This window comes from Phascolarctos cinereus, unplaced genomic scaffold (genome assembly GCF_003287225.1).
Source record: "Phascolarctos cinereus isolate Bilbo 61053 unplaced genomic scaffold, phaCin_HiC Scaffold_5;HRSCAF=322, whole genome shotgun sequence".
NCBI classification, from domain to species: domain Eukaryota; kingdom Metazoa; phylum Chordata; class Mammalia; order Diprotodontia; family Phascolarctidae; genus Phascolarctos; species Phascolarctos cinereus.
The window spans coordinates 34,593,051-34,608,530 of record NW_027555958.1 but is presented as its reverse complement, the minus strand read 5'-3'; the positions used below and the strand labels follow the sequence as shown (position 1 = coordinate 34,608,530).

The following is a 15,480-nucleotide window of genomic DNA, read 5'->3' as shown; positions in this document are numbered from 1 at the left end:
GGAATCACCTGGTGGGTGTGTGTGTGTGTGTGTGTGTGTGTGTGTGTGTGTTGAGGAGGTTGAAGGAACCCTAACATCAAAGATCTATGGTTGAAAGAGACTTCAAAAACTACTCCCTCATTTTACAGATGAGGAAACCGAGGACCATAGATTCAGGGCTGGAAAGAGCCTCAAAGGCACTCAAATCCAATCCCTTCATTTTTTAAAAAATGATGGCAGAGAGCTTAAGTGACTTTCCAAGGGCCACACAGCTAGTGTCTGAAGCAGGATTTGAACCCAGTGCTAGCACTTTACCCACTGAACCAGCACACAGCCCAACTCGATCTTGCTTTGAGAAATATCATCCAATCCCATGAAAGGTGTTAGTCGTCATTCTTTTGTGGGATTGAGGGTTGGGGTGGGGGTGGGGGTAACATGGTCTCCTTTCTCCTCTTGCCCAGAAGATCTCAAAGTGTAAAGAAAGTGAAAAATCAAGGTTGGCTTTTGTAGTGAGATTCTGATGCCTGGGCTGACAACTAAAGTTGGGGTATCTTTAAGAGACCTGAACTAGGACACTTGAGCCTCCCAACAGTCCAGAAGGTACGAGGAGAGAGTTTTTAGGCTGGCTGACATAGTTAACAGATGGCATGTACCCTCAAGCAGAGAAATGCTAAGAGATAAGGATATCCTGACTCTGGTCCTCCCCTCCAAGAATTGGGAATACAGGAGTTCAGGACAGGGACTTCCACAGTAGAGTGAGGGACAACAGGGAATGAAGATGAAGAAACCAACATAGCCCAAGGAAACCTGTTTCTTGGGCTTTGTGGAATCTTGGCAGTGGGGGCAGGGTGGGGCATAGGCCTTCCCAGAGCTGGCTGAGCAACTCGTGGAGGCCAGTTATGGGACAGAGTGTTCTGGCACTAAAACCTCTGCTTCCCCCTCCCCCCAACCACTCAAAGACAGATAGGGGCAGGCTCCTGTCCTGCTTATCCTGGGAACAGCAATCTCTCTGCTTTCCAGGGATACCTCAAAATACTCAATAGTGCTGTTAGTATCCTCTTAGCAAAGATGAAGGAAGCAATTGTCCCACAGCCTCCCAGGAATAGGGTGGCATAAGTGTCCGGTTTCTGACAAGATCTAAAATCCAGCAGTGGCTGAGTCCGATTTCCTCTAAAATCAAGGGAGTCACACCCAGCACAAAATAGTATCTCTACATGGTGAGGTCTCTAACCTAAGACAGAGGCTGAAAGGAAAGGACCATCTTGACCTTTCTTGTTTTCATAGTCCCGTACGTCTGTACTGTGCCCCTTCTCTCTAACAACACCAAGGACCTGGGCAGGCAGGATGCTATATTCCATATAACAGATAAGGAAACTTAACTGTTAATCAGATAAACCAACCCCCAACCCCGAGCCCCTTCCTTTCCTCCAACATGCAGTACTGATGACTTCCTGGTTTGCAGTTACCTGTGAGATTGACTATCTCAGGGCCCTGCATCCTGCCCATGGAGGAGGATCACCTACTATTCCCCAAACCTGGTCTTTCTCCGTCCCTCCCTGGATCCCCTAGACTCTTCTTTCCCTAACCCCAATCACATATTCATTCATTCTTCATTCAAAAGTATCTATAGTTTTCAAGTGACAGGCATTCTGCTGGGCAGGAGGGATACAAAGATAGAACAGGGAGATAGCTCCTGCCCTCAAGCGGTTTGCATTCTACTTAGAACGAAACTGTATGTGGCAAATAAATAAATACAAAGCAAAAGTGGGGGAGGGGGAGAACATTGGGCGTTAGTAGAGTACACACATTCAGGAATGCTGGAGGACTGGTTAAGATGCACTCTTGGAGAGGAGTGGGTAGGCAGTGTGCCTGACACATAGGGTAATGATCCCGGGGAACCAATGGAGAAGCAATAAAGACAGAGTGAGTAGATCCAAGATCAAACATGGGCCTCCCTAGGCATGGAGTTCATCCAGTCTCACATCCAGCTATTCAAGAAGTAGTGTGATTGGTGTCCTAAGTCAGGAGACCTGGGTTCAAGTCCTGACTTGGCCATTCTGAACTTTCTAAAATAGGAGAAAAATATGGAGGTTATGAGGACTGAAAGAAATAATGGGGAGGAAGACTATGGATGCAAGTGGTTATTTCTGAATACAAAATATATTTAAGGTGAAAACCCAAATGGTGGGAACTTAAGATCTGTCAGCCAACAACTAAGGTGTACTAAGCACCACACGTCAGTACAGGAGATAAGGCAGGTTTGTGGTTGGGTTTCCTGTTGTTGTTGTTCAGTTTCAGCCATGTGCCACTCTTTGTGACCCTGTTTGGGCTTTTCTTGGCAAAGATACTGGAGTGGTTGGCCATTTCCATCTCCAGCTCATCTTACAGATGAGGAAACTGAGGCAAACAGGGTGAAGTGACTTGCCCAGGGTCACACTGCTAGCAAGTATCTGAGGCAGAATTTGAACTCAGATCTATCCTAACTGTAGTCCCAGCACCCGATCTACTGTGCCACCTAGCTGTACCACCATGTTTACAAACAACTTTAATATTAGGCCATTTATGATAAGCACCATAAAGGTACAAGTAAATGCTATAGAAATTCAGAGTGAGGAAAGATCAGAGGAATCAGAGACTGTTCACGTTAGATGAGACCTTCTAGGTCCTCATTTTACAAAAGGGGAAACTGAAGCCCAGAAAGGTGATGTGATTTGCTCAAAATCACATGCCCTGGTGTCTTCCTGCTAAATTATATTTCCTCCCTTCTGAATGGGGAGACCAAAGGAGCCTTCATGAAGAAGGGGCTATTTGTACTGGAACCTCCTTGAATTTCTACTGGTAGGAATGATGGTGGGGAAGGAGATTCCAGGTAGAGGGAACTATGTAAAAATGGTTTGGAGGGAGGAAAGCACAGGGTTCACAGCACTCCAGATCCTGGGTACATGGAGGGGAAGGGAAAAACTAAGGCCCAGAGCCTCAGTTTAGGTGCAGGATATGGACGAGAGTTTATTCATTAAACATTTATTAAGTACCTGCTGTGTGTACCTGCCAGATGCAAGGGTAGAAATAAAGTTTGGATAAAACATAGTTCATGCCCTCAGACTTAGTTTTCTCATCTGTAAAATGGGTATGAGGACCAAATGAAATCATATATGTGATATATTTTGAAAACCTTAAGATGCTATTTAAATATCTGCTGTAATTATTATTACTATAGTAAGAAAGTGGGCACTGGACCTCTGATTTCATTTGAAAAAATGAATTCCCAGGTGATAGAAGTCTCTCTACCGATGTAGGTAAGCACCCTTTCTGAAACTTAGCATCTTAGAGGTGCCTAATGTACTGAGAGGTTTAGTCGATTCCTTACCCAGGGTCACCCAACCAGGAAATGTCAGAAGCAAGAACCAAACCCTGCCCTTCCTGGTGTTAAGACCTGATCTTTCTTCACTTCACTTCACAGCTGTCTCTCACTGGGACACATACAAAGGTTGCCTTAATATGTAATATTTCGTTGGTGGCCAGCATAGGGAAAAAACTCAGGGCTCCTATTTCCCAACACAATGCTCTACAGCAGTGATTCTTAGACTTTTTGGTCTCAGGAACCCTCTATGCTCTTAAAAATTACTGGGGACCCCTCCCCAAAAGAACTTTTGTGTATGTGGGTCATATCAATCTATTTTTACTATATTAGAAATTTCAGTGTCTTGGTATTCTAAAAATAGCTTTGACCTCTCAGACTCCCCGAAAGAGTGCCAGGGACCCCAAGCGGTGCCTAAACCATACTTTGAGAACCATTGCTTTACAGAAACAGCCTGGGCAGGGCTGCCTCAGAGTGACAAACAGCCTCCTCACCAACTTGGAAGTCTCCTCGGTAGCTGCATTTTCTTGGCAACTCAGGAGGGTAATGTAGTGCCTTGTGACAGACTCTCACAGTCAGCCAAGTCCCTAATAGGTTCAGAGGCTTTAGACTTCAATGGGACCTTCCAGACCAGCTAATCCAAACCCTCTCATTTTGTAGCAGAGAAACAGATACTCAGAGAAAGGAAATAATTAATCCACAGTAAAACAGCCAGTTATCAGAACAGGTCACATTCAATGCCAGGTCCTCAAACTCCAGAGAGGGCCCCCTTTCTACTACATCCCTATATCCCCACTTGCTATGCCGACATTTCTATCAGAATTATTTAATAAATGAAGTTACCTTACAGAAGATTTTGTTGTAATTTAGTAACTCATTCCCCCTTAGCAAGGGTGTCTGAGACGGAGCAACCTTATACCAATGGATCAACATGCACTACATGCCAGGCACAGTGCCAGGCATGAATGAAATAATCTCTACTCATCACAAGCTCTTTATAGTCAATAGTTATATACCCAATTCCAGCATATTCTTCCTCGCCAACTAGTCTTCATTCAGTGGGCAGGGGAGCCCAAAACAAACGGAGTAGGCTGTTGGCATCCATGTCTACTGACCTCAAAGGTACGATTGTCCTTCCCCAGATACCATTCATATCCCTCTACTTTAACCAGACCAACCTCATTGCTCCAGCCACAGAAACACAGATCCAACCAAGGCCAAAATGCCTGGACAACAGGGACCGTGTTCAACATGGTCTACCTTCTCCTGGAGTGCCTGTATGGTACAGGCTGGTTAGTAGGAACAGAGTGGGTTACAGTCTTGAAGATCTCCACCATTTTCAGTCAGCCCCAAAGGAAGTGCTTTCCCAGTGATATTCCTTTGGGCGGGAAGATTCATTAGAATGGCTGCTCACTGGGGCCATGGGAGGTGCGTTTTCGAGTCCCACCCTGATGCTCACTTTCCTGTGTGATCTCAGGGAAATCACTTGGGTTCCTGGGCCTCAGCTTCTTCATCTGTATAAAGGAAAAAGTTGGGTTAGATGGCCTACTTCTAAAGGTCTCTTCCACTTCTAGATCCTTGAGAGTCTTAGAGTTGGAAGGAATCTTGTTTGCCAGCTACTCCAATCTGTACCTGAAAATGAATAGTTTCTACAACATACTCCAACAGTCGGCCTTTGCTTGAAGACCTCCAATGCATAGAAACCAGCACCATCTCCAAACTACCCTACCACACTTGGGGCAGGCTCTACTTTTTAGGAAGTCTTCCCTAATCTGACCTAGCTTTTCCTCTTGCCATCTACCCATTGCTCCTGCATCTGCCTTCTGGGGACTAACAGAACAAGACTGAGCTTTCCTCCAAGTGACAACCTTCAGATACTTGCACCTCTCGCCACCCACCCTGAGCCTTCTCTTCCCCAGAATGAAAACTCCTGGTACCTTCCCCCAATCCACTTAATGCCTTTCACTGCCCTGCTACTCTCTTCTTTTGATGCTCCATTATCAGTGCCCTTGCTCAAACACGCTCTTACATTTCAGGGAGGAATTCCCTATAACATAAACAATGACCCAGCCTGGATTCAAGGACAGGAGTTTAGCTCTGGTTTTCCCTAGAGCACACTAACCTCAAGCCGTGCACAGAATTGAAGGATCTTGAGCTACAGAAGGGACCTCAGAAGTTATCCAGCCTGGTTTTACAGAAGAGGAAACTGAAACCCATAGAAGTTAAATGACTTGCCCAAGGTCCCACGAGTAGTACCTAGCAGATCCATGATTCAAATACAGGCTTTCACACATCAAATCCAATGCCTTTCTCATTATATCCCAGTGGGCAACCACAACCACTTGAAAAAACAAGTATATCTGAGAGGCTGGATCATCTCTTGCAGAGATAAAGAGGAGGAAGAAACCTAACAGCTTTTCCCCAGATTCTAGGATAAAAGTTTATCAGGAGTTACAGTGAAAGGTCAATTACTGTAACACAGAGAAAGACCATCTGATGTGCTGAGGCTTTTCAAAACTACATGACCTCCTTCAAGGGCAGTTCTGAAAGATTTACTAATATCCTTGGCTGGAGGAGATCTTGAGAAGTTTTCAACAACTTTTGTCTTTTCCCTTTGGATAGGACTGTACCAACATTACCTCAAATGCATAAAGAGCTGGCATCTTTCAGTTCCCTTGGGTTTAATCACTTCTATGTAGAGGACTCCCAAACCTCTCTAGCTATCTACCTCTCTATCTCTCTACTTATCTATCTACCTACCTACCTATCTATCTATCTATCTACCTCTCTATCTCTCTACTTATCTATCTACCTACCTACCTATTTATCAATCTATCTATCTATCTATCTATCTACCTCTCTATCTCTCTACTTATCTATCTACCTACCTACCTATTTATCAATCTATCTATCTATCTATCTACCTCTCTATCTCTCTACTTATCTATCTACCTACCTACCTATCTATCTATCTATCTACCTCTCTATCTCTCTACTTATCTATCTACCTACCTACCTATTTATCAATCTATCTATCTATCTATCTATCTATCTATCTATCTATCTATCTACCTGTCTATCTCTCTCTATATGTATCTACCTACCTACCTGTTTACCTGTCTGTCTATATAGATATATATGTATGAATACGTATCTACTTTTCTATCATATATATATATATATACATATATATATATAATCTACCTCTCTATCTGCCTATCTATCTACCTCTGTATCTACCTACCCATCTATCTAATCTCTAGCGCTGTTTGTATTCCTATCTGCCTGTATCCCTATCAATATATTTAGCCCAAGTCTCTTTCCTGAGCTGCAGCACCCAATCACCAGATGCTTATGGTACATTTCCAACTGAATGTCCCCCAGGCACCTCAAACTCAGCACGCCCAAATCAAAACTCATTCTCTTTCCTTTCAAACGCTTTCCTCTTCCTGATTTCCCGGTCTCTGCACCAGCATCCTTCCAGTCAGCCAGGTTTGCAAGCTCAGAGTCACCCCAGATTTGTCACTCTCACTCACTCCCAATGATTACATCCATTGCCAAAGTTTCTCGATTCTATTTCCTCAGGACATCGCTGGCATCCATTCTCTTCTCTCCACCCACACATCCCACAACCTCATTACATTGACTATTGCAATTGTCTCCTAAGCAGGCTTGGTGCCTCAAGTCTCTACACACTCCACACAGTTGCCAAAGCAGTATTCTTGTAGCACAGGGCTTGATTGTGACACTTTCCTGCTCCCCATTACCTCTAGGATAAGTTAAAAAAAAAAACACCCCTGTTTGGCATTTGAGGCCCTCCACCATCTAGCTTCAGATGACCTACCCAGGCTTATTAATACATTCACCTTCAGCCACTCTACATTCCTGTGAAACTGGTCATCCTGCTCTTCCTTATATTTGCCATCTCTGTGCCTTTGCTTATGTGTGGTTTGTACGCTTTCCCTTCCTCTGACTCAGTTTCCTTCACCGTTCTAAATCCTGATTAACTCCATGACCTGCTTGTGAGGACCAAATGATGTATGTAAATCACTTTAAGGTCGTTTGGGACTGTCTTGGACCATCGTTTTGATCATAATAGCTAAGTCTTTCAAGTTCATCATCCTTACAATATTGCTGTTACTATGTTCCATTGAATTTTTGGTTTCTAAAAATATTTTGATGACTGTATTTCAATATAATTGATTTTCCTTTTCAATTCCATGCATTTTATTTTATGTATTTTAAAAAATCATTCTGAAATCGGATCTATGGCTCCACCAACTGTCCAAAACACAAGAAAAATTTAAGAACTTCTGTTTTGTTTTGAGGGTTTTTTTTTTTGCTTTTTTAGGCAATTGGAGTTAAGTGACTTGCCCAAGGTCACACAGCTAGTAAGTGTCAAGTGTTGGGTCTGAGGTCAGATTTGAACTCAGGTCCTCCTGACTTCAGGGCCAGTACTCTATCCACTGCACCACCTAGCTGCCCCAAGAACTTCTGTTTTAAGGGAAACAAAAATGTCAGCTATTATAGGAAGGGCCAGGCACTTGGAGCCAGTAAGACTTGGTTTTGAATCTGGTCTTAGTTCAGCCTGGGCAAGTCACTTAAATCTCTCTGGGCCTCTATTTTCTGATCTGCAAGATGGGGATAATAATAGTTCACAGGTTTTTGTGAGGATCAAATGAGATAATGTAGTAATATGCCTTGCAAACCTTAAAAGCTATGTACATGCAAGCTGTGATTATTCATTCACTGCATTCATTCATTGCACTGTCTTGGACAAGGCAAATCAGAGAACAGAAGTTGCAGTCCCAGCTCAATCATTTGCAAGAGACTGGGCAGGTCGCAGCCCTTCTTTGAGCCACTGTTTTCTGACCTATAAATGAGGGAGGTGGAATTCCGGGGGGGGGGGGGGATTGGAGCCAGCACATACAGGCTTATTAAATTTTCAGTGTGAGCAATTTAAACTTCCCAAACTGGCAAATGTTCCAAATCAGGGTTTGATTTAGTGTTGGGTTGGCTGTCTAGAATTAAGAATGTGATGCAGAGAAAATGTTATTAAAGCAGATTCAACAAAAAATATGATATAGATTTACATATATACCGAGATAAATATTTTTTCCAGACGGTTGGTTATTAAGCATTAATCAACACACTGCTGCTTCCAATTTGGAGAATCCTAGGATTCTAAGCATTTAGGATAAGGCAGGGTGACCATTTATGGGGAATGCTATAGAGGCTTGTCTGAGGCTCCTTACAGCTTGAAACCTCAGATCCCCATGGTTCCAAATCCCAACACTTCTCTCCACCACAGTATCCCAGGATTCCCAGATGGGCGATTGCTTGATCCCAAGGGTACGTAGGCTCTTAATAGAATTAGAGCTGAAATATAGACCTAAATTAAAGGATGTGGCCCTGAAAGGGACTCTGGATGCCGGCTAGGTCAATCCACTCATTTTACGGATGAGGAAACGGAGGCCCAGGAAGTGGAAATCGTAAGTAGCATCAAGGCTTGAACTCAGGACTCTTGACTTCTCCATAGCATAGTCAGGTCTTATTTGTGAGATGAAAGGATTGGACAAGAATTCAAGGGTCCCTAGCCTTTTCATGTGACATGGACCCCTTTGGGCAGCTATCTGGTGAAGTCTATAGGCCCTTTCTCAGAGTAATGTTTTTAAATAAAATACACAGGCTTAGAAAATACATAAATTATACTGAAATACAGTTCTGAAAATACTTTTAATTAGAAGTTCACAATCCCCAGGTTAAGAAGCCCCAGAGGTGAGCTCTACAGGCCCTTCTAGTTTACTTCCATTCAATAAGGATTTATTAAGATTTCCAGCTCTTTTATTCAGTATTTTTTTTTGTCACTAACCCAAAATGGTTTATTACAATCACAGCCAAAAGAGGAGGGAGTAGGAGGAAGGTGCTGGCACCACACCCTTTGGGCCTGGCAGAGGTTCCTCAAGGCCCAAGCAACTAAAGTGACTGCTGCAATCAGGCTCCCTAGAACCACTGTTATCGAACACACCCCTCTCCCCTGCATTCTTCAGTCCTTCTGAAAGCCTTCTCTAGCCCCTAACTCATCCAGGTTCATCCCAGGTCCTCTCTGCCCTAAAATCTGCTGGGTACCTTAGCATGTGCTGAGCAAGTCACCTTTCAGAGCCTCAGTTTTCTCATCAGCAAAATGGGACTAACTGTCCTTGCCCTTTCTACCTAGAAAGGTTGTGGTGTAAGGATCAAATAAGCTAATGTAAATAAAGTGGTTCCTACCCCCACCGCATATGCACACCTACTACCACCAACCAGGGCCAGTCTCTACCAGCCTAAGTTAACTATCAAACCCGAGGGACAGCCCCTGGGGCATCTGGGCATTTCATGCTGATGCTCCAGTTATTCTTGAGCTAGTAACACTTAATCACAATGTGGGTCATTTCCCTTTGGCTCTTCAGGGTGCTCCCAGTTCATTCTTCCCTCCCTCCTCCTATCCCCCCAGGGCTGGTCACTGGAAGTCCTGTTGGCTGTGTCTCAGAGATGGGACTTGGTAGATTTCCATTTCCATCTTCATTGGGTCTCATAGCTTTTTATGAGAGATGCTGCTGTCTCCCATAGACTGGAGGATCTCCAAGAGCAGGGACTGGGGCTCCTCAAACTTTTCTTATCTGTCTCCTGTTTGCCCAGACCATGGATTTGCCCAGAGCAGGTACTTAAACGGTAGGCAGGGGTCATCTTGTTCTCTTGTATTTGTAAGAGAAGTGCTTAGCACTTGACACATTATCGCCACCACTTATGTGCCTTATTTAGTTATCGATTGATCTTAATGGGAGAAATATTTATGTAGGTAGCACTTTACACTAAGGGCCCTCTTATCAGAAGGCAACCTGACCTGCTTCTCCCTCCTGGAATCTCTGGTTTCCTCCACATCTCAGCTGCAGCATCACCTTCCAGGTGTCCTCCCCACCCCCAGCTGCTAGAACCTTATCTCTAGAGTTACTCTGTATGTATCATGTCTACCATGTCTCAACCTATTTGTATATAGGTTGTCTTCCCTTTAGAATGTAAGCTTCTTGAGGGCAGGAACTATTTCCTTTCTCTTTTTGTATCCCCAGCACTCTGCTCAGTGCTTGGCAAAGAGTAAACCTGTAATAAATGCTTGGTGAATGTCTAACATGGAAATGTGTTTTGCATGACTTCTCATGTATGATGGAGATCTTACTTCTTGCTTTCTCAACGGGTGGGGAGAGACTAGAGGGAGGGAGAGAATTTGGAACTGAAAAAATTTTTAAATGAGTGTTAAAAAATTAACTGGTTAAATAAATGTGTGTTGATTGATCAGACAGAGTGCTGGACTTAGAGACAGGAAGACCTAGGTTTCAATCTTGCCTCTACTAGCTTTGAGACCGTGGGCAGCTCACTCAACCTTGACGTGCCTCAGGGCTAATTCTCTGGGATATTTCTCTCTTTTTTTTTTTAATTTTTTTTTTATATCTCTCTTAAGTTTGGAGTTGGTGAAGACAGTTCTATAGATTAAATCCTTCCCATATTCCCCAGAACATTCCTGGGAGATAGGTCATAAGATAACAGATTGAGAGCCAGAAGGGACCTGAGAGGTCAGGGAGTCCAATTCCCTCTCATTTCATAGATGTGGAAACTAATGCTCAGAGATAAAGGTCACTCCCCCAATGTCACAGATGGGCAGTCAACAGAAACAGTAAATAGTGAGTTAACAAGCAATTATTAAGCACTTAAGACAGTAACCACCAAGTCTATGCTGAAAGGGAATGGATGGGTTTGGACCTGGAATCTGTGAATAGGTGGTGGAAAATGGCTGGTGTCCATCCAGGAAGACTTCCTGGAGGAGGGGGGCCTAAAGCCTTGAATGAAGTAAAGAAGAAGAGGGATGATAAATTGCATGTTGAAAAAAAGAAATGGTTTTATAAACTTGGGAAAGGTAAGGCCCAGGTACAGAGAAGGGAAAGAGATGGCCCAGAGCAAAAGGGCCAATTTCACTCATGTAGAAAAGGTCGCCTGAATCGCGTAGATAAGAACAGGGACAGCCCTCATTGGTTCTTTGTGGCGGTCTGAAATGGGCTTTCTTAGAATCTTATTTTATTAAGATTTGTTCCAAATTATCTTCATTCATCTCAGAACGATTCCTCCCTTTCCCCAACCCTATGAACCATCCATTATAACAAAATTTAAAAAGAAAGAGAAAAAAAACAGCCCAGAAAAACCAACTAATATGACAAGTGGATCTAACAATAGCTAAAACACTTCACACCCATAGACCCCTTCACCTCTGCAAAGAAGAGAGGAAGGTGCATTTTCTCAGCTCTTTTCTGGGGTCCAGCTTAATCATTATAATTCCATAGTGTACCTTTTCACCTTCCTTCCTTTTTTCTTTCTCTGTTCCTTCCCTCCCTTTCTCTTTTTCTTTTCTTCCTTCCTTCCCTCCTTCTATCCTTCCTTCTTTCTTTTCTTCCTTCCTTTCCTCTCTCCTTCCTTCTTTCTTTCCTTCCTTCTCTTTCTTCCTTCCTTCCCTTCTTCCTTCTGTCTTTTCTTTCTTTATTCCTTTTTACTTTCTCTTCCCTCCTTTTGCTCTTTCTTTCCTTCCCTTCTTTTCTTTCTTTTTTTTTTTGGCTTTTTTTAGGCAATTGGGGTTAAGTGACTTGCCCAAGATCACACAGCTAGTAAGTGTCAAGTGTTGGGTCTGAGGTCAGATTTGAATTCAGGTCCTCTTGACTTCAGGGTCTGTGCTCTAACCACTGCGCCACCTAGCTGCCCCCCTTCCCTTCTTTTCTTACCAATCTTTTTTCCTTCTTTTGAAGAAGTGTACTTTTGATCTATAAATCAGGAAAGAAGCCCACCAGGTACCAGCTCTGCCGAGCTGTCATGAGTCTTGCTTATGACAGCCAAGAGGGCTTCATGCCTGTGTAGCTAGAGACAGAGGTGCCAAGGTCCACCAAGGGGCCTCAGCCTAACCGGTGAGGAGAGGGAGGACGTCTGCTTTTCCTCAGAACCCTCTTTTCTGGATCATTGGATTGTAGATTTAGACCTGGAAGGGACCTTAGAGGCCATCTAGTTCAATTCCCCTCACTTTTATAGATGAGAAAATTGAGGTTTAGAGAATTCAATGACTTGTCCAAGGTCACACAGACAGTAAGGACTTTAAATCCACAATCCTCTCCACTGTACAGTTATTCAGTCAACAAACAGAGTGCCCACTGTATACAGAGCAGTGAAACAGATTCAAAGAGGATTGAACCAGATAGAGAACTAAAACTCCATGCCCTGCCTGCTTAGAACTTTACTGATTTAGTTGTGGGAAGGACCAGCATTCCAATATATATGTAACAAGTATGCATATGCAGCAAGTACAGGATACTCCCAGAAATACTATCTTTAGGATAAGAAAAGGCCTTTGGGGCTCATACAGTCCAACACCCTCATTGCACAAAGGGGGAAACTGAGACCCAGCCAGTGGAAGTGACTTGCCCAAGGTCACCCAGTGAATCAGTGGCAGAACCAGGACTAAAGCCCAGGTCTCCTGACCAATGCCCTGAGGGCATGGGGTAAAACACAGGCAGAACAGTGGTCGAATTAAGATGACTTGTAAACCTTAAAGCATCATCAAAATGTGAATAGTTGGTAATCAGGGAAGGCTTCTGGGAGGAAATAAGACTAGAACCAGTTCAATCTAATAAGCATTAATGCACTTAAGTGCCTGCTGTGTCAGGGCAGCCAGGTTGGCATCATAGTGCACAAAGCTCGAGCCTGCAGTCAGGAAGACTTGGGTTCAGATCCAGCCTCAGACACTTACTAGCTGTATGACCCTGGCTAAGTCATTTAACTCTGTTTGCCTCCATCTCCTCAAATGAACTAGAGAAGGAAATGGCAAACCACCCCAGTATCTTTGCCAAGAAAACCCCAAAAAAGGGATCACAAAGACATCAATAACAACAAAACCTGTGTCCAGTGACCGGAGCTAGATAGTAAGTCAGTTGACAAGCACTGATTGAGTACTTATTGTATACAGAATCCTGTACTAGATTCTGAGGGAGGCAGGCAAACGGGATAGAGAAATCAGTCCTTCAAAAAGCTTATGTTCTCCTAAAAGGGGAGGGGGCCTGATACTGTAGGTATATATTCATAAAACTAGGTAGGGATGATGAAGGAAGTAGTATCTGGGTGGAGCCTCAAGGTGAGAAGAAGTCTCTCTTCTAAGGTGAGATGGGAGTGCTTTCTGGGGATGAACAAATAGACAGGATATAAGGGCACCACGGAAAGCTTGCGGTGGGGTGGAGAAGTCGTATTCCAGGTAAGGGAAGGAGGAGGAGAAAAGGGAAGTCCAGGGAGGGGGTATGAGTTGGGCAATCAGGAAGGAAATCCCCACATTATACAGAAGAGGAAACTGAGGCCCTTTGAGGTTAAGTGGCTAAATTCAGCTTGGCCAAACTGGGGCAGAAAGAGCTGGGTGCTAAGTATTAAAGAGAAGAGATCAAAAAGTTTGGAGATACTCCAGAATGGCAGACCCCTTTAGCAGCTGGTGAACCTATGGGCCTATTGTCAGAACAATGTTGCCTACATTCATAATGGAAGGAAATTCTATATTTCAGTGAAAGGTGAATGCAAATAACGGGGAAATGTTCATAGACCTGCTGAAATCTAGCCATGTTCTCCTTGGGGGTCTATGTGCCCCCAGATTAAGAACCCCCTGCAAAGGGTAGATGCCCTGTACCCAAATGCTAGGCTGGAGGCAGTGTGGTGACAAGCACTCTGAGATGAGCTGTAAGTCAGGATGGCTGGAGTCTACTTTGGGTTTGACTACTAGACTGTTGGGTGGCTCCAGGGGAAGTCACTTCTCTCGTAATGATCGACAGAATAGACAGACAGGAAAAATAGATGATAGGAAGATGGATGGGGAGATGGGAAAATAGGTAATTAAATAGATGGATAGATAGGAAAATTAGAATAAATAGGGATGGGTGAATGGATAGACAGGGAAATAGATGATAAATAGATGGATATATAGGAAAATAAGAGTAGATAGGAAAATAAAGATAGTTAGGGATGGATGGATGGATGGATGGATGGATGGATGGATGGATAAATCAATATGGATGGGGAGATAGATATGAATAGATAGAAAGGCAGAAGGATAGATGAGTGGATGGATAGAAACAGATGATATAAGGGGCAGTTTGGTGATGCAATAGAGAGAGCACCAGCCCTGGAGTCAAGAGGACCTGAGTTCAGTTCTGGCCTCAGGCACATAATACTAGCTATGTGACCCTGGGCAAGTCATTTAATCCCAATTGTCTCATAAAAAAAAGAAGAAAGAAATAGATGAGGTAGATATCTTTCTACTATCTATAAATATCTATTTACTATCAATAGATACTATCTATCTAGATGATGGAGAGATGGGTAGATTGATTGACAGATAAAATATTTAGTAAACTGGAGATACTTACTACAAGCAAGTCACACTGCTCCTGTCCTCAAGGAGCTTTCATTGGAATGGGGAAGACTATAAAGGGACCATAAGGCCCCTTTCATGCTGAAGCCTTATCTCCCAGATGTGTTTTCTTGGGGGTAGGGAGAAGGGTAAAAATTTAGGGAGAACTCCCATTTTACCGACGAGCCAACTGAGGTTCACAGGGGCAAAGTAATTTTTCTCCTAGAAGGGAGAAAAGAGCCTCCAGTCCCATCCCCTCCTCTCCTCCCCTCTTCCCTTCTCCCCACTGGAAGCTGAGATTTTGACAAGACTTCCTCAGGAGAAGCAGAGCAGGGTGAGGGAAAGGTCTGCTCACAGAGTGCACAGGGGCCCCAGCTACTCGGCCTGCAGTTGGCCAGGAGAGTTGATAGGGCTCAGCCGATGAGTAACTGAGCTGTTCAATCATTGCAAAGGCAATTAGAGGGAGAGGAACCATAGAATCAGCAGAATAACCCCCACCCTGTGGATAGAAGACAAGACAAGAGTCTGGGGGGAGGTGGAGAATGGGGCTGGGTTCAAAGCAGCCTGGGGTCTTCCCCAGAGGACCATGGGCACATGTGGGGATAAGGAGGAGAAAGCGGGTGAGTCGGCCTCTTCCCAGGCTAGGGAGGGGACGCTGGGGGACCAAGTCTGCCCACATGGCCTGGTT

General features: G+C 43.9%; 1 protein-coding gene across 2 annotated transcripts in view; it reads left to right on the top strand.

The window, feature by feature from the left end:
- SLC13A2 (solute carrier family 13 member 2) overlaps nucleotides 1-15,480 on the top strand; it is a 47,289-nt gene that overhangs the window by 432 nt on the left and 31,377 nt on the right. The gene's annotated exons all lie outside the window — the stretch shown is intronic.